This window comes from Lolium perenne, chromosome 2, assembly GCF_019359855.2.
Source record: "Lolium perenne isolate Kyuss_39 chromosome 2, Kyuss_2.0, whole genome shotgun sequence".
In the NCBI taxonomy this organism is placed as follows: Eukaryota; Viridiplantae; Streptophyta; class Magnoliopsida; order Poales; family Poaceae; genus Lolium; species Lolium perenne.
In genome coordinates, this window is record NC_067245.2 from 8,303,628 (window position 1) to 8,309,762 (window position 6,135).

At 44.5% G+C, this 6,135-nt stretch overlaps 1 long non-coding RNA gene across 1 annotated transcript; it reads right to left on the reverse strand.

Moving 5' to 3' along the window:
* Nucleotides 1-294: 294 nt before the first annotated feature.
* LOC127331074 (uncharacterized) lies at nt 295-2,140 on the reverse strand. The gene is made up of 2 exons (XR_007869559.2): nt 2,001-2,140; nt 295-484 (listed from the first exon to the last, which is right to left on the reverse strand). It is a non-coding gene; the product is annotated as an uncharacterized lncRNA (long non-coding RNA).
* Nucleotides 2,141-6,135: the final 3,995 nt, after the last annotated feature.

Below are 6,135 nucleotides of genomic sequence, written 5' to 3' on the forward strand. Positions count from 1 at the left end.
TTTCAACGAAACTTAGTCTCGTGGCGCAAAATAGTTATCGCAACGAATAAAATGTTTGTAGCGAGAAGTACTGCTCTGCGACAATGTAAACATTCATGGCGATACTCTATTTCAACAAAACTTAGTTTTGTGGCGGTAAACAGTTATCACAATGTGCAGAAAAATTATAGTAACAAGTTATTGTGACATTATAAAATGCTTCGTCGCAACATCCTAGTGCAACAAAACATGTAGGTGTGACGGCCGAGTTTTAACACAACACTATTTTTTCGTGGTAATAGCATATTGCAACCGTAAAAAACCCATGCATTCAATTACAAAATTCAAAACCATGTGTATAATATACATATTGATTCATAAAAATCATAATTGTCGTAGAAAATATCTATCAAATAAAACTTATATATAATTTAGCATCCTAATTTAGTGCCAAGACTAAACTATGTCTGTCATCTAGTGTCCAGTCCAGCTAGTTGTTTGGATCCTGCAATCAAGAAATAAAAAAAATGTTATTCAGAATTAACAAAGCATTGAAGTTGTGCACCATTCAGATACATGATTAAGAAGTAAGGATGTTGTGTACCAACAACATCCTGGTAGAATTCACCATTGTGCCCTTGTGTAGGTAATATCAGAAATTGAGTCAATTGCAGAAGACACGCAATGTATAAAGCAAGTATAAAATAAAATAAGTTTACCTACAGATGGAAAGCAATCGTATCTTAGTAGAATGGAAGGGATTACTTTGCACCATATCATCAAGTGTACCAGCGGAAATAAAATTAAACATGATATGGCACTTGAACTTGCTTACTGTGTCTTACTCTTACCCTAAAATAAAAAAAAATTCAAATGTGACTTCCAAGGAAAGTGAAGGCCTCAGAGAAAGCCCAATTTCAGTTGTCACTACAATTTCATCAGGTTATAATGGAGTTATTTTGTTGCTCTTGTTTAGGATTCTACAATGATGAAAATATTAGCAACTGTGTACAAAAAAGCAAGATCCTAGCATCTAAAAAAATACTAGAATTTCGTATATGGCACGAACATAGCAGTTAATTATTCCATAAACCCCAAAAATTGTCCAGCAGAAGCTATTAGACTTGTCAGTAACATGCCCAGAGATCAAACAAGGAGTGTCAGCCAGAGGTTCATGGGCAATGGCAGATTCAGAGGAGCAGGCGATGAAATTCCCCCTCGAGTTCCCACAGCAGGTTTGAAGATGAAATTATCACTGAATCTTGGTCCTAGGGCTTAGGCTATAATCGGTCTGCCAATCTGTGCTAATTTAACCTCTTCGAAGCAAATAAAATTGCAATGCAGGCCATCAAGAAAAAAATGGACAGCCCTCCGCTTGGCAGGATTGTTTAGGCCCCTCGCGTTCCAATTTACGATGAAGAAATGAGAAATCCATAATAAGGGAAACCATGGGGACTCGAGATAAGATTAATGAGGCCAGTACCAGACTAAGCGACAGAACAGCCCATCCTTGGACAGCTGAGGCGCGAAACATCTTGGCCGACGGCACACACGCCAGACCACATTGAACAGCATATCAGAGGAAGAACTAACATTGGGAAACAGGGGAAGCTCGCTGTCAAACTGATCTTGGTCACTGCATTTTATTAATTACTACAATGAGATTCGGGAATGTATAACAATTACTATATGAGACAACCATGGGAAGCCAAAACGTGGAACACTACTACGATCAATTAGACACATTACCGGCTAGAGGAATCACAACAGATCTAGGAGCAGCACCCCTGGCGCCCTATTGACTTCGGGATGTGAAGAGCCATCCGGGAAATCAGGCGAGGCTCGAGCCAGGGATTCATACTCGCAACTTGGTGATAGCAAATCAAGGAGGAGCATGCCCGGGGGCGAGATAGAGGAGTGCTGCAAGGCGGCCGTAGGCGATGTACGGAGCACTTCGAGGAACAAAAGGGGGCGCTGCGCTACAGACAATCTATGTGGAGGAGATTGGTAGAAGAAATAACCTGAGTCATTCGTCGTGCCCCTGGCCGTGCCGTTGACTCCGGTGTGGTTCGCATCCTTGACACCGTCATGAGCACGGAGGAACCAGCAACGAGATGAGATCCAATCTTGTGGTATAACGCCGTGATTTAGTTTGGAGCGCCAACCGGGATTAGTTATGAGGGCGATTAGCGGTAAGGTTTATATAGAAGCTAAATATTTTTGGTGGGAAAAAATAAACAAAATTATAGGGAAAGTAATTAAGGGTGGTTAGCGGGAAGATTACAAAATTATTGGCGCAAAGTACACAACTGGCAACAATGTTTGGTGGGAAAAATTAATATTATTGGAGGGAAGAATTTATAATAAAATAAATTGGAAAATCTATATTTGGAACCAAGATGAAATATGTATAGTTTCAAAAAATGAAATATATATGCTACTAAAAGTAATGTTACTAAAATTTGTTGTAAAAGGTTATTTTATACGTCTCAAACGTATCTATAATTTCTTATGTTTCATGCTACTTTTATGACAATACTTACATGATTTATACACACTTTACATCATTATTATGCATTTTCCGGCACTAACCTATTGACGAGATGCCGAAGAGCCAGTTGCTGTTTTCTGCTGTTTTTGGTTTCAGAAATCCTACAAAGGAAATATTTTCGCAATTGGACGAAATCAACGTCCAGGGTCTTATTTTTCCACGGAGTTTCCAGAAGACCGAAGAGCATACGAAGTGGGGCCACGAGGGGCCCATACCATAGGGCGGCGCGGCCAGCATGGGGCCCGCGCCGGCCTATGGTGTGGGGCCCCTGCGCCGCCTCCAACTCTGTCCTTCCGCCTATTTATTCCCTCCGTCGCGAAAACCCTATTACCGAGAGCCACGATACGGAAAACCTTCCACAGACGCAGCCGCCGCCAATCCCATCTCGGGGGATTCAGGAGATCGCCTCCGGCACCCTGCCGGAGAGGGGAATCATCTCCCGGAGGACTCTTCATCACCATGATCGCCTCCGGATTGATGTGTAAGTAGTTCATCCTTGGACTATGGGTCCATAGCAGTAGCTAGATGGTTGTCTTCTCCTAACTGTGCTATCATGTTAGATCTTGTGAGCTGCCTATCATGATCAAGATCATCTATTTGTAATGCTACATGTTGTGTTTGTTGGGATCCGATGAATATGGAATACTATATCAAGTTGATTATCAATCTATCATATATGTGTTGTTTATGTTCTTGCATGCTCTTCGTTGCTAGTAGAGGCTCTGGCATTGCTATCGTGATATGTATGTGCATTGTTATGCCCTCTCTATTTGTCAATTGCCCAACTGTAATTTGTTCACCCAACATGCTATTTCTTATTGGGAGAGACACCACTAGTGAACTGTGGACCCCGGTCCATTCTTTTACATCTGAATACAATCTACTGCAAACATTGTTCTTTACTGTTCTTCGCAAACAAACATCATCTTCCACACTATACATTTAATCCTTTGTTAACAGCAAGCCGGTGAGATTGACAACCTCACTGTTACGTTGGGGCAAAGTATTTTGATTGTGTTGTGCAGGTTCCACGTTGGCGCCGGAATCCCTGGTGTTGCGCTGCACTATACTCCGTCACCAACAACCTTCACGTGATCCTTGACTCCTACTGGTTTGATAACCTTGGTTTCTTACTGAGGGAAAACTTGCTGCTGTACGCATCACACCTTCCTCTTGGGGTTCCCAACGGACGTGTGCTTTACGCGTTATCATTATTGCGAGGTGAAAAAACCACCAAATCGTGGTTATTTAGTGTACAGTTAGATCAGAGTCATAGAAATATAATGTGTTTTCGTACTTCATGTTATCCGTAGGTAGTTTGAATCCCTTTAGGACGGGCGTTTTGCGAACCCGACGGAAGAAATAAACTTTCCACTGAGTTCATTATCATTATCACCTCGTCTTCAAAATCATCGGCTTCAGTGCTCCGTCGGCCTTCCTGCTCGAGGCGCCACTTCCTGTCGAGGACTACTGTGATGGCTTGGAGTTTTTTCGAGATGATGTCCAACAATGGCCAAACCCGCGAGCGCGGTTCGGTGCGCGGCTGTGCTGGTTGAGTTTTCATCTGATATGTTTGGCATGCCACAATTGTTGCCTGTGGCGTTTTTGGTTGTATGTTTCCTCTCGAGTCCACAAACATAAACGACAACTTGGGTTCTTGAGTCATCTCTCGCTGCTCGTCTTCTGGTATCCTATTCAACCGTGAAGCGGTTCTTCGGTTGTTATTTCCTACTCCTATGCTTGCGTTTCCCGTGGAGCTTAAATGTGCTCGCCGAAGACTGAAAGAATCGGCTCGTTCCTTGCGGGCATGAAGTTCTCACCTCATCTTCCTTAGTTCTTTCCTCTGCATATGCAGCATATACTGATACACCATGAGGGAAACTCCTTCCTTCAAAAGCATCCTTTACTTTATCCCATGTAGCTTGCAAAAGGATCAGCGTGGGCCTGCGCTGCCTCGTTAGCATTTGGGGCACCATTGTTGCCGTTAATTTTTTTGTCGGCACTGGTGTTGACGTTGCCAATGTTGCCACTACCGGTACCTTCGGGTGGGGGTTGAACACACCTATCCAGGTCGAAATGGTTCGGGTCTACTCTAGGGTTGCCGTCTTCATCATATTCCGCCTCTTCCTCTTTGGGGTCTTCTTCGACAAAGCCATCTTGAACTCTCGTTATGTCCACCATACATACATGATGATGTGCCAGGTAGATCTCATTACTACAAAAATCAGGGTATGAGTCGACTTTCCTGATTCCAGAGTCTGCGTTGTCATTGTCGCACTCGCCGTCGATGATGTTCTTCAAGTTATTGTGCTGGAGCACCCGAGTAGATGATGTGTCTCTGTTGGAGCCAAAAATGACACCATCGAATATATCGGCGAGATCTCCCAGGCTTGCAGCGGAGCCGATGTAGCTTTGTGTCATTGATACGTCTCAAACGTATGTATAATTTTTGATGCTCCATGCTTGTTTTACACCAATTCATATATGTCTTGCTTACACTTTGTTGCACTTTTACATGATTTCCGGCACTAACCTTTTAACAAGATGTCACAGTGCCAGTTCCCTGTTTCTGTTGTTTTTGTATTTCAGAAAAGTTGTATAGGAAATATTCTCGAAATTGGACGAAACAAAAGCCGAAGTCAATATTTTACCGAAACGAAGAAGAAGTCCGAAGGGATCGAAGACGCACAGCAGGGCGGCCAGACCTGCCCTAGGCGTGGCCTGGACCTGGCCCGCTCCTAGGGGTGGTCTGGGCCCACCAGGCGCCCCACCGACCTAATTCATCCGCCTATTTATGCATCTTCTCGGGAAAACACTAGATACCCGAGCCTCCATCCACGAAAAGTTCTGTCGCGGCCGCCATCGCAGAACCCATCTTGGGGGGTTCTGAAGCTCTTCCCGGCACCCTGCCGGAGGGGAAATCATCGCCGGAGGCATCTACATTGCCATGCCCGCCTCCTTCCATTCGATACGTCTAATCCTTTGTGTTCAGGAAACCGGTGAGATTGACAACCTCACTGTAAGTTGGAGCAAAGTACTTTGGTTGTGTTGTGTGCAGGTTCCACGTTGTTGCTGACGCCAGTAGTGCGCCCTGCCACTAGTCAGCCAGTAACACCTTCAGAAGTCACACCTTTCTCCTACTGGTCGATTAAACCTTGGTTTCGTACTGAGGGAAACTTGCTGCTGTGCTTATCACACCTTCCTCTTGGGGTTCCCCAACAGTGTGAAGTCGGCGTAACGATAAGCACCATCAGTCATCTGAGTCGAGCGTTTTTCGCTTGTGGAGTTGACATACGATATCGATGTTGCAGTTGTTGGTGCCGATGCTTCCGTCGTGAAAACCGAATAGATCGGTTCCGATCGGTGGATAGCTCCTTGTGGTCCGATGTGTAAGTCGAAGCTTCTAGCCGCCAGATCCACCCGCTGACTAAAGTCACCAAAAGCCAGGAGAAGGGCGGGAGGGTGTGGACGAAAATTTATCGAGCCAAAACGCACCTGATCACCCAATCTCGTCGAGTTGTATCTTGAAGATGAGGTCGTCGAACTCATGCCTCCAGCGCCCAAAGCTCAGACGGCGTGAATTGACAAGGGGCAACCTTATCAAT